The sequence below is a fragment of the Arachis ipaensis genome, chromosome B6 (genome assembly GCF_059453495.1).
Source record: "Arachis ipaensis isolate K30076 ecotype BB chromosome B6, ASM5945349v1, whole genome shotgun sequence".
In the NCBI taxonomy this organism is placed as follows: domain Eukaryota; kingdom Viridiplantae; phylum Streptophyta; class Magnoliopsida; order Fabales; family Fabaceae; genus Arachis; species Arachis ipaensis.
The window spans coordinates 37,007,732-37,023,626 of NC_142441.1; the positions used below are offsets into that span (position 1 = coordinate 37,007,732).

Genomic DNA, 15,895 nt, shown 5'->3' on the forward strand with positions numbered 1-15,895 from the left:
GTTACATACTTGATAAATGATGAGCAGCAATTTGTTATCAAGAGCAATATACTCTGGTGTTACATGCAGAAGCTTGGCTGGCCATTGGCCATGTCTAGTGTTTTGGACTGGAGCTTTCATTGAAAGCTTGGCTGGCTAGTGAGCCATGTCTAATTCCTGGACTGAAGCTTTAGACTAAGAATGCAAGATTCCTGGAATTCATATTAAAAATTTTGGAATCCTTATATTTTTTCCTTTTCATATAATTTTCGAAAAAATCCAAAAAAAAAAAATTAGAAAATCATAAAAATCAAAAATATTTTTCTGCTTCTTGTTTGAGTCTTGAGTCATATCATAAGTTTGGTGTCACTTGCATATGCATCTTGCATTTTTCGAAAATTCTCATGCATTCATAGTGTTCTTCATGATCTTCAAGTTGTTCTTGGTAAGTCTTCTTGTTTCATCTTGATGATTTTTTGTTTTGTGTCTTTTCATGTTTATCATATGCATTCTTGAATTCTTAGTGCCTAAGCATTAAAGAATTCTAAGTTTGGTGTCTTGCATGTTTTCTTTGCATTAAAAATTTTTTCAAAATTGTGTCTATGATGTTCATCTTGACATTCATAGTGTTCTTGGTGTTCATCTTGACATTCATAGCATTCTTGCATGCTTTCATTGTTTTGATCTAAAAATTTCATGCATTGCATATTTTTCATGTTTTTCATAAAAATTTCAAAAATCAAAAAAATATCTTTCCCTTTTTCTCTCATCAAATTCGAAAATTGAGTTGACTTTTTCAAAAATTTTTTAAAATCAAGTTGTTTCTTATGAGTCAAATCAAATTTTCAATTTGAAATTCTTATCTTTTTCAAAATCTTTTTCAAAAATCAAATCTTTTTCAAATTTCTTAGTTATTTTCGAAAATTTCAAAAATATTTTTCAAAAATCTTTTTCTTATTTTTAATCAAATTTTCGAAAATAACATAAACAATTAATGTTTTGATTCAAAAATTTGAAGTTTGTTACTTGCTTGTTAAGAAAGATTCAAACTTTAAGTTCTAGAATCATATCTTGTGATTTCTTATTAATCAAGTCATTAATTGAGATTTTAAAAATCAAATCTTTTTCAAAACTAATTTCAATCATATCTTTTCAAAAATATCTTCTTATCTTATCTTTTTCAAAAATATCTTTTCAAAATATCTTTTCTAACTTCCTAACCTCTTATCTTCTTAAAAATTTGTTTCAACTAACTAACTAACTTTTTGTTTGTTTCTTAACTTTTTCAAAACCACCTAACTAATTCTCTCTCTAAATTTTCGAAAATACCTTCCCCTTTTTCAAAAATTTCTTTTTAATTAACTAATTATTTTTATTTTTTATTTTTGATTTCAAAAATCTTCGAAAAAAATACTAAACATTTTTCAAAAACTATTTTCAAAAATCACTAACTCTTTTTCAAAATAATTTTCGAAAATTTTCCCTTCCCCCATCTTACTCTATTTATTCATTCATATCCTAACATCTCATCTCACCTCTCTTCCATCCTCACAGTTGTGTTTCTTCCATTATATTACATTCTTTGTCTCCCCCTCTTCTTCCACTCACACAGGGATCCCTAAACTGTGGTATAAAGGATCTCCATTATTATTATTATTTTTCTGTGTCTTCTTCTTTGTCATATGAGCAGGAGCAAGGATAAGAACATTCTTGTGGAAGCAGATCCAGAACCTGAAAGGACTCTGAAGAGAAAATTAAGAGAAGCTAAAATACAACAATCCAGAGAAAACCTTTCAGAAATTTTCGAACAGGAAGAGGAGATGGCAGCCAAAAATAATAATAATGTAAGGAAGATGCTTGGTGACTTTACTGCACCTAATTCCAATTTACATGGAAGAAGCATCTCCATTCCTGCCATTGGAGCAAACAACTTTGAGCTGAAACCTCAATTAGTTTCTCTAATGCAGCAGAACTGCAAGTTTCATGGACTTCCATCTGAAGATCCTTTTCAGTTCTTAACTGAATTCTTGCAGATATGTGATACTGTTAAGACTAATGGAGTAGATCCTGAAGTCTACAGGCTCATGCTTTTCCCTTTTGCTGTAAGAGACAGAGCTAGATTATGGTTGGATTCTCAACCCAAAGACAGCCTGAACTCTTGGGATAAGCTGGTCACGGCTTTCTTAGCCAAGTACTTTCCTCCTCAAAAGCTGAGCAAGCTTAGAGCTGATGTTCAAACCTTCAGACAGAAAGAAGGTGAATCCCTCTATGAAGCTTGGGAAAGATACAAACAGTTGACCAAAAAGTGTCCCTCTGACATGCTTTCAGAATGGACCATCCTAGATATATTCTATGATGGTTTATCTGAGCTATCAAAGATGTCACTGGACACTTCTGCAGGTGGATCCATTCACCTAAAGAAAACGCCTGCAGAAGCTCAAGAACTCATTGACATGGTTGCTAATAACCAGTTCATGTACACTTCTGAAAGGAATCCTGTGAATAATGGGACGCCTATGAAGAAGGGAGTTCTTGAAGTTGATACTCTGAATGCCATATTGGCTCAGAATAAAATATTGACTCAGCAAGTCAATATGATCTCTCAGAGTCTGCATGGAATGCAAGCTGCATCCAACAGTACTCAAGAGGCATCTTCTGAAGAAGAAGCTTATGATCCTGAGAACCCTGCAATAGCAGAGGTAAATTATTTAGGTGAACCTTATGGAAACACCTATAACTCATCATGGAGAAATCATCCAAATTTCTCAAGGAAGGATCAAAAGCCTCAACAAGGCTTTAATAATGGTGGAAGAAACAGGTTTAGCAACAGCAAGCCTTTTCCATCATCAACTCAGCAACAGACAGAGAACTCTGAACAAAATGCTTCTAATTTAGCAAATCTAGTCTCTGATCTATCTAAAGCCACTGTAAGTTTCATGAATGAAACAAGGTCTTCCATTAGAAATCTGGAAGCACAAGTGGGCTAGCTGAGTAAAAGGATCACTGAAATCCCTCCTAGTACTCTCCCAAGCAATAGAGAAGAGAATCCAAAAGGAGAGTGCAAGGCCATTGACATAAGCGCCATGGCCGAACCTGTGAGGAGAGGAGAGGACGTGAATCCCAAGGAGGAAGACCTCCTGGGACGTCCAGTGGTCAATCAGGAGCTTCCCTCTGAGGAACCAAAGGACTCTGGGGCTCATCTAGAGACCATAGAGATTCCATTGAACCTCCTTATGCCCTTCATGAGCTCTGATGAGTATTCCTCTTCTGAAGAGAATGAGGATGTTACTGAAGAGCAAACTGCCAAGTTTCTTGGTGCAATCATGAAGCTGAATGCCAAATTATTGGCATTGATGCTTGGGAAGTTGAACCTCCCTTGTTCATCAATGAACTAAGTGATCTGGATCAACTGACATTGCCTCAGAAGAGACAGGATCCTGGAAAGTTCATAATACCTTGTACCATAGGCACCATGATCTTTAAGGCTCTGTGTGACCTTGGTTCAGGAATAAACCTCATGCCCCTCTCTGTAATAGAGAAACTGGGAATCTATGGGGTGCAAGCTGCTAAAATCTCACTAGAGATGGCAGACAGCTCAAGAAAATAGGCTTATGGACAAGTAGAAGATGTATTAGTAAAGGTTGAGGGCCTTTACATACCTACTGATTTCATAGTCCTGGATACTGGAAAGGAAGAGGATGAATCCATCATCCTAGGAAGACCTTTCCTGGCCACAGCAAGAGCTGTGATTGATGTTAACAGAGGTGAAATATTCCTTCAATGGAATGAGAACTCCCTTGTGTTTAAAACTCAAGGATCTCCCTCTGCAACCATGGAGAGGAAGCAGAAAAAGCTTCTCTCCAAGCAGAGTCAACCAGAGCCCCCACAGTCAAACTCTAAGTTTGGTGTTGGGAGGCCACAACCAAACTCTAAGTTTGGTGTTGAACTCCCATATCCAAACTCTAAGTTTGGTGTTGGAGAGTCTCAACAAAGCTCTGCACATCTGTGAGGCTCCATGAGAGCCCACTGTCAAGCTATTGACATTAAAGAAGCGCTTGTTGGGAGGCAACCCAATGTTTATTTATCTAACTATATTTTTTCTTAGTTATGTGTCTTTATAGGTTCATGATCATGAGGAGTCACAAAATAAATATAAAAATTGAAAACAGAATCAAAAACAGCAGAAGAAAAATCACACCCTAGAGGAGCATCTGCCTGGCGTTCAAACGCCAGAACAGAGCATAGTTCTGGCGCTGAACGCCCAGAATGGGAGCATCCTGGCGCTGAACGCCCAGAACAAGCATGGTTCTGGCGTTCAACGCCAGAAATGGCAGCAAATGGGCGTTGAACGCCCAAAATGGGCACCAACCTGGCGCTGAACGCCCAGAGTTGTGTGCAAAGGCATTTTGCATGCCTAAATTGGTGCAGGGATGTAAATGCCTTAACACCTCAAGATCTGTGGACCTCACAGGATCACCTCAGGATCTGTGGACCCCACAGGATCCCCACCTACCTTCACTCACTCTCTTCTCTCTTCTCAATCATCCTCTATTCCCAATAAACACTCATCCCTTCTGTCTTCCATTTACCACTCACACCCAATCCCACCCATATGGCCGAATACACACAGCCATCCATCTCCTCCATATCCTCTTCTTCTTCTATTCTTTCTTCTTTTGCTCGAGGGCGAGCAACATTCTAAGTTTGGTGTGGTAAAAGCATAGCTTTTTTGTTTTTTTCCATAACCATTGATGGCACCTAAGGCCAGAGAAACCTCTAGAAAGAGGAAAGGGAAGACAAAAGCTTCCATCAAGGGTCTATAGCTCAGTGGTAGAACATTTGACTGCAAATCAAGAGATCCCTGAGATACCTCAGGGGATACATTTTCTTCCACACAATTATTGGAAGCAACTAATGGTGGAACATCAAGAGCACTCCATCATCCTTCATGAAATAAGAGAAGATCAAAAAGCAATGAGGAAGGAGCAACAAAGACAAGGAAGAGACATAGAAGAGCTCAAGGACATCATTGGTTCCTCAAGAAGGAAACGCCACCATCACTAAGGTGGATTCATTCCTTGTTCTTGCTTTCTCTGTTTTTCGTTTTCTATGTTATGTGCTTATCTATGTTTGTTTCTTCATTACATGATCATTAGTAGTAGTAACTTTGTCTTAAAGTTATAAATTTCCTATGAATCCATCACCTCTCTTAAATGAAAAATGTTTTAAATCAAAAGAACAAGAAGTACATGAGTTTCAAATTTATCCTTGAACTTAGCTTAATTATATTGATGTGGTGACAACGCTTCTTGTTTTCTGAATGTATGCTTGAACAGTGCATATGTCTTTTGAAGTTGTTGTTTAAGAATGTTAAATATGTTGGCTCTTGAAAGAATGATGACTAGGAGACATGTTATTCGATAATCTGAAAAATCATAAAAATGATTCTTGAAGCAAGAAAAAGCAGCAAAGAACAAAGCTTGCAGAAAAAAAAAAGAGGCAAAAAACAAAATAGAAAAAAAAAATAGAAAGAAAAAGAAAAAGCAAGCAGAAAAAGCCAATAACCCTTAAAACCAAAAGGCAAGGGCAAATAAAAAGGATCCCAAGGCTTTGAGCATCAGTGGACAGGAGGGCCTAAAGGAATAAAATCCTGGTCTAAGCGGCTAAACCAAGCTGTCCCTAACCATGTGCTTGTGGCGTGTAGGTGTCAAGTGAAAACTTGAGACTGAGCGGTTAAAGTCAAGGTCCAAAGCAAAAGAAGAGTTTGCTTAAGAACCCTGGACACCTCTAATTGGGGACTCTAGCAAAGCTGAGTCACAATCTGAAAAGGTTCACCCAATTATGTGTCTGTGGCATTTATGTATCCGGTGGTAATACTGGAAAACAAAGTGCTTAGGGCCACGGCCAAGACTCATAAAGAAGCTGTGTTCAAGAATCATCATACTGAACTAGGAGAGTCAATGACACTATTCGAAATCTGAAGTTCCTATAGATGCCAATCATTCTGAACCTCAATGGATAAAGTGAGATGCCAAAACTATTCAAGAGGCAAAAAGCTATAAGTCCCGCTCATATGATTGAAGCTCTGTTTCATTGATAGTTTGGAATTTATAGTATATTCTCTTCTTTTTATCCTATTTGATTTTCAGTTGCTTGGGGACAAGCAACAATTTAAGTTTGGTGTTGTGATGAGCGGATAATTTATACGCTTTTTGGCATTGTTTTTAGTAGGATCTAGTTACTTTTAGGGATATTTTCATTAGTTTTTCAACTCCACAAATGGCCTCTGCACGTGCAACACTTAAGCTCAGCCCAAACACACACCAAGTGGGCCCCGGAAGTGGATTTATACATCAAATACTTACTCATGTAAACCCTAATAGCTAGTTTATTATAAATAGGACCTCTTACTAGTCTTTTTGACCATCTTTGGATTACCTTATGATCCTTTGATCACGTTTTGGGGGCTGGCCATCTCGGCCATGCCTGGACCTTCACTTATGTATTTTCATACGGTAGAGTTTCTACACTCCATAGATTAAGGTGTGGAGCTCTGCTGTTCCTCAAAGATTAATGCAAAGTACTACTGTTTTCTATTCAATCCTTCTTATTTCGCTTCTAAGATATCCATTCGCACCCAAGAACGTGATGAAGGTGATGATTATGTGTGACGCTCATCATCCTTCTCCCTTATGAACGCGTGCCTGACAAACACTTCTGTTCTACATGAAATAAGCTAGAATGAGTATCTCTTAGATCTCCTAACCAGAATCTTCGTGGCGTAAGCTAGAATGATGGCGGCATTCAAGAGAATCCGGAAGGTCTAAACCTTGTCTGTGGTATTCTGAGTAGGATTCAATGATTGAATGACTGTGACGAGCTTCAAACTCGCGATTGTTGGGCGTTAGTGACAGACGCAAAAGGAGGGTGAATCCTATTCCAGCATGATCGAGAACCGACAGATGAATAGCCGTGCCGTGACAGGGTGCGTGAGTGATGAGCGGATAATTTATACGCTTTTTGGCATTGTTTTTAGTATGTTTTTAGTAGGATCTAGTTACTTTTAGGGATGTTTTCATTAGTTTTTATGTTAAATTCACATTTCTGGACTTTACTATGAGTTTGTGTGTTTTTCTGTGATTTCAGGTATTTTCTGGCTGAAATTGAGGGACTTGAGCAGAAATCAGATTCAGAGGTTGAAGAAGGACTGCTGATGCTGTTGGATTCTGACCTCCCTGCACTCAAAGTGAATTTTCTGGAGCTACAGAACTCGAAATGGCGCGCTTCCAATTCCGTTAGAAAGTAGACATCCAGGGCTTTCCAGCAATATATAATAGTCCATACTTTGGCTAAGAATTGACGACGTAAACTGGCGTTCAACGCCAGCCTTCTGCCCAAATCTGGCGTCCAACGCCAGAAAAGGATCCAAAACCAGAGTTGAACGCCCAAACTGGCACAGAAACTGGCGTTCAACTCCACAAATGGCCTCTGCGCGTGCAACACTCAGGCTCAGCCCAAACACACACCAAGTGGGCTCCGGAAGTGGATTTATGCATCAAATACTTACTCATGTAAACCCTAATAGCTAGTTTATTATAAATAGGACCTCTTACTATTGTATTAGGTATCTTTGGATTACCTTATGATCCTTTGATCACGTTTTGGGGGCTGGCCATCTCGGCCATGCCTGGACCTTCACTTATGTATTTTCATACGGTAGAGTTTCTACACTCCATAGATTAAGGTGTGGAGCTCTGCTGTTCCTCAAAGATTAATGCAAAGTACTACTGTTTTCTATTCAATCCTTCTTATTTCGCTTCTAAGATATCCATTCGCACCCAAGAACGTGATGAAGGTGATGATTATGTGTGACGCTCATCATCCTTCTCCCTTATGAACGCGTGCCTGACAAACACTTCTATTCTACATGAAATAAGCTAGAATGAGTATCTCTTAGATCTCCTAACCAGAATCTTCGTGGCGTAAGCTAGAATGATGGCGGCATTCAAGAGAATCCGGAAGGTCTAAACCTTGTCTGTGGTATTCTGAGTAGGATTCAATGATTGAATGACTGTGACGAGCTTCAAACTCGCGATTGTTGGGCGTTAGTGACAGACGCAAAAGGAGGGTGAATCCTATTCCAGCATGATCGAGAACCGACAGATGAATAGCCGTGCCGTGACAGGGTGCGTGAGCATATTATTCACTGAGAGGAGGGGATGTAGCCACTGACAACGGTGATGCCCTTGCATAAAGCCAGCCATGGAAAGGAGTAAGACGGATTGGATGAAGATGGCAGGAAAGCAGAGGTTCAGAGGAACGAAAAGCATCTCCATTCGCTTATCTGAAATTCCTACCAATGAATTACATAAGTATCTCTATCCCTATTTTATTATATAGTATTCGAAAACACCATTATCACTTTATATCTGCCTGACTGAGATTTACAAGGTGACCATAGCTTGCTTCATACCAACAATCTCCGTGGGATTCGACCCTTACTCACGTAAGGTATTACTTGGACGACCCAGTGCACTTGCTGGTTAGTTGTATCGAAGTTGTGACAATTATGAATTAAGATCAAAGCACCAAGCTTTGGAGCCATTACCAGGGATTGTTCGAGCCTGGACATCACAATTTCGTGCACCAAGTTTTTGGCGCCGTTGCCGGGGATTGTTTGAGTTTGGACAACTGACGGTTCATCTTGTTGCTCAGATTGGGTAACTTTCTTTTCGTCTTCTTTTCAAAAAGTTTTCAAAAATTTTTCAAAAAACTCTTCTTTTGTTTTCGAAAAAAAAATTTATAAAAATATTTTCAAAAATTTTATTCAAAATTTTTAAGAATGAATTCTAGTGTTTCATGAAGCATGTTGAAGCCTGGCTGGCTGTAAAGCCATGTCTATTCCTTTGGGAATGAGTATGTCAGGCATGTCATATCTGAATTACATGCTAAAGCTTGGCTGGCCATTGGCCATGTCTAGTGTTTTGGACCGGAGCTTTCATTGAAAGCTTGGCTGGCTAGTGAGCCATGTCTAATTCCTGGACTGAAGCTTTAGACTAAAAATGCAAGATTCCTGGAATTCATAATTAAAAATTTTGGAATCCTTATTTTTCTTTTTCATATTATTTTCGAAAAATAAATCCAAAAAAAAATTAGAAAATCATAAAAATCAAAAATATTTTCTGTTTCTTGTTTGAGTCTTGAGTCATATCATAAGTTTGGTGTCACTTGCATATGCATCTAGCATTTTTCGAAAATATCATGCATTCATAGTGTTCTTCATGATCTTCAAGTTGTTCTTGGTAAGTCTTCTTGTTTGGTCTTGATGATTTTTTGTTTTGTGTCTTTTCATGTTTATCATATGCATTCTTGAATTCTTAGTGCCTAAGCATTAAAGAATTCTAAGTTTGGTGTCTTGCATGTTTTCTTTGCATTAAAAATTCTTTCAAAAATATGTTCTTGATGTTCATCATGACATTCAAAGTGTTCTTGGTGTTCATCTTGACATTCATAGCATTCTTGCATGCATCACATGTTTTGATCTAAAAATTTCATGCATTGCAATTTTTTTGTGTGCTTTTCTCTCTCATCATAAAAATTCAAAAATCAAAAAAATATCTTTCCCTTTTTCTCTCATCAAATTCGAAAATTTGAGTTGACTTTTTCAAAAATTTTTAAAATCAAGTTGTTTCTCATGAGTCAAATCAAATTTTCAATTTGAAAATCTTATCTTTTTCAAAAATCAAATCTTTTTCAAAATTCTTAGTTATTTTCGAAAATTCCAAAAATATTTTTCAAAAATCTTTTTCTTATTTTTATATCAAATTTTCGAAAATAACATAATCAATTAATGTTTTGATTCAAAAATTTGAAGTTTGTTACTTGCTTGTTAAGAAAGATTCAAACTTTAAGTTCTAGAATCATATCTTGTGATTTCTTGTGAATCAAGTCATTAATTGTGATTTTTAAAAATCAAATCTTTTTCAAAAACTAATTTCTATCATATCTTTTCAAAATATCTTCTTATCTTATCTTTTTCAAAAATTTGATTTCAAAATATCTTTTCTAACTTCCTAACTTCTTATCTTTTCAAAATTTGTTTCAACTAACTAACTAACTTTTTGTTTGTTTCTTAACTTTTTCAAAACTACCTAACTAACTCTCTCTCTAATTTTCGAAAATATCTTCACTCTTTTTCAAAAATTTCTTTTTTAATTAACTAATTATTTTTATTTTCTATTTTTTATTTCAAAAATTTTCGAAAATTACTAACATTTTTCAAAAACCATTTTCGAAAATCACTAACTCTTTTTCAAAATAATTTTCAAAAATTTTCCCTCCCCCATCTTACTCTATTTATTCATTCATATCCTAACATCTCATCTCACATCTCTTCCATTCGTACAGTTGTGTTTCTTCCTTTACATCACATTCTTTATCACCCCCTCTTCTATCTGTGTTCGAATTTCTTCCTCTTTTCTTCTACTCACATAAGGGAACCTCTATACTGTGGTAAAGAGAATCTCTATTATTATTATTATTATTTTTCAGTGCCTTCTTCTTTGTCATATGAGCAGGAGCAAGGATAAGAACATTCTTGTGGAAGCAGATCCAGAACCTGAAAGGACTCTGAAGAGAAAATTAAGAGAAGCTAAAATACAACAATCCAGAGATAACCTTTCAGAAATTTTCGAACAGGCAGAAGAGATGGCAGCCGAAAACAATAATAATGTAAGGAAGATGCTTGGTGACTTTACTGCACCTAATTCCAATTTACATGGAAGAAGCATCTCCATTCCTGCCATTGGAGCAAACAACTTTGAGCTGAAACCTCAATTAGTTTCTCTGATGCAGCAGAACTGCAAGTTTCATGGACTTCCATCAGAAGATACTTTTCAGTTCTTAACTGAATTCTTGCAGATATGTGATACTGTTAAGACTAATGGAGTAGATCCTGAAGTCTACAGGCTCATGCTTTTCCCTTTTGCTGTAAGAGACAGAGCTAGATTATGGTTGGATTCTCAACCCAAAGACAGCCTGAACTCTTGGGATAAGCTGGTCACGGCTTTCTTAGCCAAGTACTTTCCGCCTCAAAAGCTGAGCAAGCTTAGAGCTGATGTTCAAACCTTCAGACAAAAAGAAGGTGAATCTCTCTATGAAGCTTGGGAAAGATACAAACAGTTGACCAAAAAGTGTCCTTCTGACATGCTTTCAGAATGGACCATCCTGGATATATTCTATGATGGTTTATCTGAGCTATCAAAGATGTCACTGGACACTTCTGCAGGTGGATCCATTCACCTAAAGAAAACGCCTGCAGAAGCTCAAGAACTCATTGACATGGTTGCTAATAACCAGTTCATGTACACTTCTGAAAGGAATCCTGTGAGTAATGGGACGCCTATGAAGAAGGGAGTTCTTGAAGTTGATACTCTGAATGCCATATTGGCTCAGAATAAATATTGACTCAGCAAGTCAATATGATCTCTCAGAGTCTGCATGGAATGCAAGCTGCATCCAACAGTACTCAAGAGACATCTTCTGAAGAAGAAGCCTATGATCCTGAGAACCCTGCAATAGCAGAGGTAAATTACTTAGGTGAACCTTATGGAAACACCTATAACTCAATATGGAGAAATCATCCAAATTTCTCATGGAAGGATCAGAAGCCTCAACAAGGCTTTCATAATGGTAGAAGAAACAGGTTTAGCAATAGCAAGCCTTTTCCATCATCAACTCAGCAACAGACAGAGAACTCTGAACAAAATACTTCTAATTTAGCAAATCTAGTCTCTGATCTATCTAAGGCCACTGTAAGTTTCATGAATGAAACAAGGTCTTCCATTAGAAATTTGGAAGCACAAGTGGGCCAGCTGAGTAAAAGGATCACTGAAATCCCTCCTAGTACTCTCCCAAGTAATACAGAAGAGAACCCAAAAGGAGAGTGCAAGGCCATTGACATAAGTGCCATGGCCGAACCTGTGAGGAGAGGAGAGGACGTGAATCCCAAGGAGGAAGACCTCCTGGGACGTCCAGTGATCAATAAGGAGCTTCCCTCTGAGGAACCAAAGGACTCTGAGGCTCATCTAGAGACCATAGAGATTCCATTGAACCTCCTTATACCCTTCATGAACTCTGATGAGTATTCCTCTTCTGAAGAGAATGAGAATGTTACTGAAGAGCAAACTGCCAAGTTTCTTGGTGCAATCATGAAGCTGAATGCCAAATTATTTGGCATTGATGCTTGGGAAGTTGAACCTCCCTTGTTCATCAATGAACTAAGTGATCTGGATCAACTGACATTGCCTCAGAAGAGACAGGATCCTGGAAAGTTCATAATCCCTTGTACTATAGGCACCATGATCTTTAAGGCTCTGTGTGACCTTGGTTCCGGGATAAACCTCATGCCCCTCTCTGTAATAGAGAAACTGGGAATCTATGGGGTGCAAGCTGCTAAAATCTCACTGGAGATGGCATACAGCTCAAGAAAACAGGCTTATGGACAAGTAGAAGATGTATTAGTAAAGGTTGAGGGCCTTTACATACCTACTGATTTCATAGTCCTGGATACTGGAAAGGAAGAGGATGAATCCATCATCCTAGGAAGACCTTTCCTGGCCACAGCAAGAGCTGTGATTGATGTTGACAGAGGTGAAATAGTCCTTCAATGGAATAAGGACTCCCTTGTGTTTAAAACTCAAGGACCTCCCTCTGCAACCATGGAGAGGAAGCAGAAAAAGCTTCTCTCAAGGCAGAGTCAACCAGAGCCCCCACAGTCAAACTCTAAGTTTGGTGTTGGGAGGCCACAACCAAACTCTAAGTTTGGTGTTGAACTCCCATATCCAAACTCTAAGTTTGGTGTTGGAGAGTCTCAACAAAGCTCTGCACATCTGTGAGGCTCCATGAGAGCCCACTGTCAAGCTATTGACATTAAAGAAGCGCTTGTTGGGAGGCAACCCAATGTTTATCTAATTCTTATTTTTATTGTTTTTCATGTTTTCTTAGGTTCATGATCATGTGGAGTCACAAAATAAATATAAAAATTGAAAACGGAATCAAAAACAGCAGAAGAAAAATTACACCCTGGAGGAGCATCTGTCTGGCGTTCAGCGCCAGAACAGAGCATGGTTCTGGCGCTGAACGCCCAAAATGGGCAGCTTCTGGGCGCTGAACGCCAGAACAGGCATGGTTCTGGCGTTCAACGCCAGAAATGGCACACAGATGGGCGTTGAACGCCCAAAATGGCCACCAACCTGGCGCTGAACGCCCAGAGTTGGATACAAAGGCATTTTTACATGCCTAATGGGTGCAGGGATGTAAATCCTTGAACACCTCAGGATCTGTGGACCCCACAGGATCCACTCAGGATTTGTGGACCCCACAGGATCCCCACCTACCTCCACTCACTTCTTCTCACCACTCTCTTCCACACAACCCCATAAACACTCTTACCCAAAAACCCTTCACCAATCACCTCAAACTCTCTTCCCCATAACCTCTTCACCACTCACATCCACCCACTCTTCCTAATAAACCTACCTCATAAACTCCACCTACCTTCAAAATTCAAAACCAATTTCCCACCCAAACCCACCCATATGGCCGAACCTTAACCCCCCTCCATTCCCTATATAAAGACCTCCATTCTTCACCAAATTCACACAACACACCCCTCTACACTCTCCTTAGCCGAAACCACATCTCCCTCTCCCTCTCCATATTTCTTCTTCTTCTTCTTCTATTCTTTTGTTTATTGCTCGAGGGCGAGCAATATTCTAAGTTTGGTGTGGTAAAAGCATAGCTTTTTTTGTTTTTTCATTACCATTGATGGCATCTAAGACCGGAGAATCCTCTAGAAGAGGGAAAGGGAAGATAAAAGCTTCCACATCCGAGTCATGGGAGATGGAAAGGTTCATCTCCAAAGCCCATCAAGACCACTTCTATGATGTTGTGGCCAAGAAGAAGGTGATCCCTGAGGTCCCTTTTAAACTCAAAAGAAATGAGTATCCGGAGATCCGACATGAAATTCAAAGAAGAGGTTGGGAAGTTCTAACAAATCCCATCCAACAAGTCGGCATCCTAATGGTTCAAGAGTTCTATGCCAATGCATGGATCAACAAGAACCATGATCAAAGTAAGAACCCGGATCCAAAGAACTATGTTACAATGGTTCGGGGGAAATACTTAGATTTTAGTCCGGAGAATGTGAGGTTGGCGTTCAACTTGCCATACATGGAAGAGAACGCACGCCCCTACACAAGGAGAGTCAACTTTGATCAAAGGTTGGACCAAGTCCTTATGGACATATGTGTAGAAGGATCTCAATGGAAGATTGACTCCAAAGGCAAGCCGGTTCAACTAAGAAGATTGGACCTCAAGCCTGTAGCTAGAGGATGGTTGGAGTTTATTCAATGCTCAATCATTCCCACGAGCAACCGGTCTGAAGTTACTATAGACCGGGCCATCATGATCCATAGCATCATGATTGGAGAAGAGGTGGAAGTTCATGAGATTATACCTCAAGAACTCTACAAGGTGGCTGACAAGTCCTCCACCATGGCAAGGTTAGCCTTTCCTCACCTCATTTGCCACCTATGCAATTCAGCTGGGATTGGCATAGAGGGAGATATCCTCATTAAAGAGGAAAAGCCCATCACTAAGAAAAAGATGGAGCAAGCAAGAGAGCCCAATCATGGAGCTCAAGAGGCGCAAGAAGCTCATCACCATGAGATTCCGGAAATGCCTCAAATGCACTTTCCTCCACAAAACTATTGGGAGCACATCAACACCTCCCTAGAAGAATTGAGTTCCAATATGGGACAACTAAGGGTGGAACATCAAGAGCACTCCATCATGCTTCATGAAATAAGAGAAGATCAAAAAGCAATGAGGGAGGAGCAACAAAGACAAGGAAGAGACATAGAAGAGCTCAAGGACATCATTGGTTCCTCAAGAAGGAAACGCCACCATCACTAAGGTGGATTCATTCCTTGTTCTTATTTTCTCTGTTTTTCGTTTTCTATATTATGTGCTTATCTATGTTTGTGCCTTCATTACATGATCATTAGTAGTTAGTAACTTTGTCTTAAAGATATGAATGTCCTATGAATCCATCACCTCTCTTAAATGAAAAAAAATGTTTTAATTCAAAAGAACAAGAAGTACATGAGTTTCGAATTTATCCTTGAACTTAGTTTAATTATATTGACGTGGTGACAATGCTTCTTGTTTTCTGAATGTATGCTTGAACAGTGCATATGTCTTTTGAAGTTGTTGTTTAAGAATGTTAAATATGTTGGCTCTTGAAAGAATGATGACTAGGAGACATGTTATTCGATAATCTGAAAAATCATAAAAATGATTCTTGAAGCAAGAAAAAGCAGCAAAGAACAAAGCTTGCAGAAAAAAAAAAGGGGCGAAAAAAAAAAGAATAGAAAAAAATAGAAAGAAAAAGAAAAAGCAAGCAGAAAAAGCCAATAACCCTTAAAACCAAAAGGCAAGGGCAAATAAAAAGGATCCCAAGGCTTTGAGCATCAGTGGATAGGAGGGCCTAAAGGAATAAAATCCTGGTCTAAGCGGCTAAACCAAGCTGTCCCTAACCATGTGCTTGTGGTGTGAAGGTGTCAAGTGAAAACTTGAGACTGAGCGGTTAAAGTCAAGGTCCAAAACGAAAAAAAGAGTGTGCTTAAGAACCTTGGACACCTCTAGTTGGGGACTTTAGCAAAGCTGAGTCACAATCTGAAAAGGTTCACCCAATTATGTGTCTGTGGCATTTATGTATCCGGTAGTAATACTGGAAAACAAAGTGCTTAGGGCCACGGCCAAGACTCATAAAGAAGCTGTGTTCAAGAATCAATAACACTATCTGAACTCTGAGTTCCTATAGATGCCAATCATTCTGAACCTCAATGGATAA

The 15,895-nt window shown here is 38.7% G+C and overlaps 1 non-coding gene across 1 annotated transcript; it reads right to left on the reverse strand.

The window, feature by feature from the left end:
- Positions 1-2,195: 2,195 nt before the first annotated feature.
- Positions 2,196-2,303, reverse strand: LOC148555157 (small nucleolar RNA R71). The gene has a single exon (XR_015887832.1). It is a non-coding gene; the product is annotated as a small nucleolar RNA R71 (small nucleolar RNA).
- Between the last annotated feature and the right edge of the window lie 13,592 nt (positions 2,304-15,895).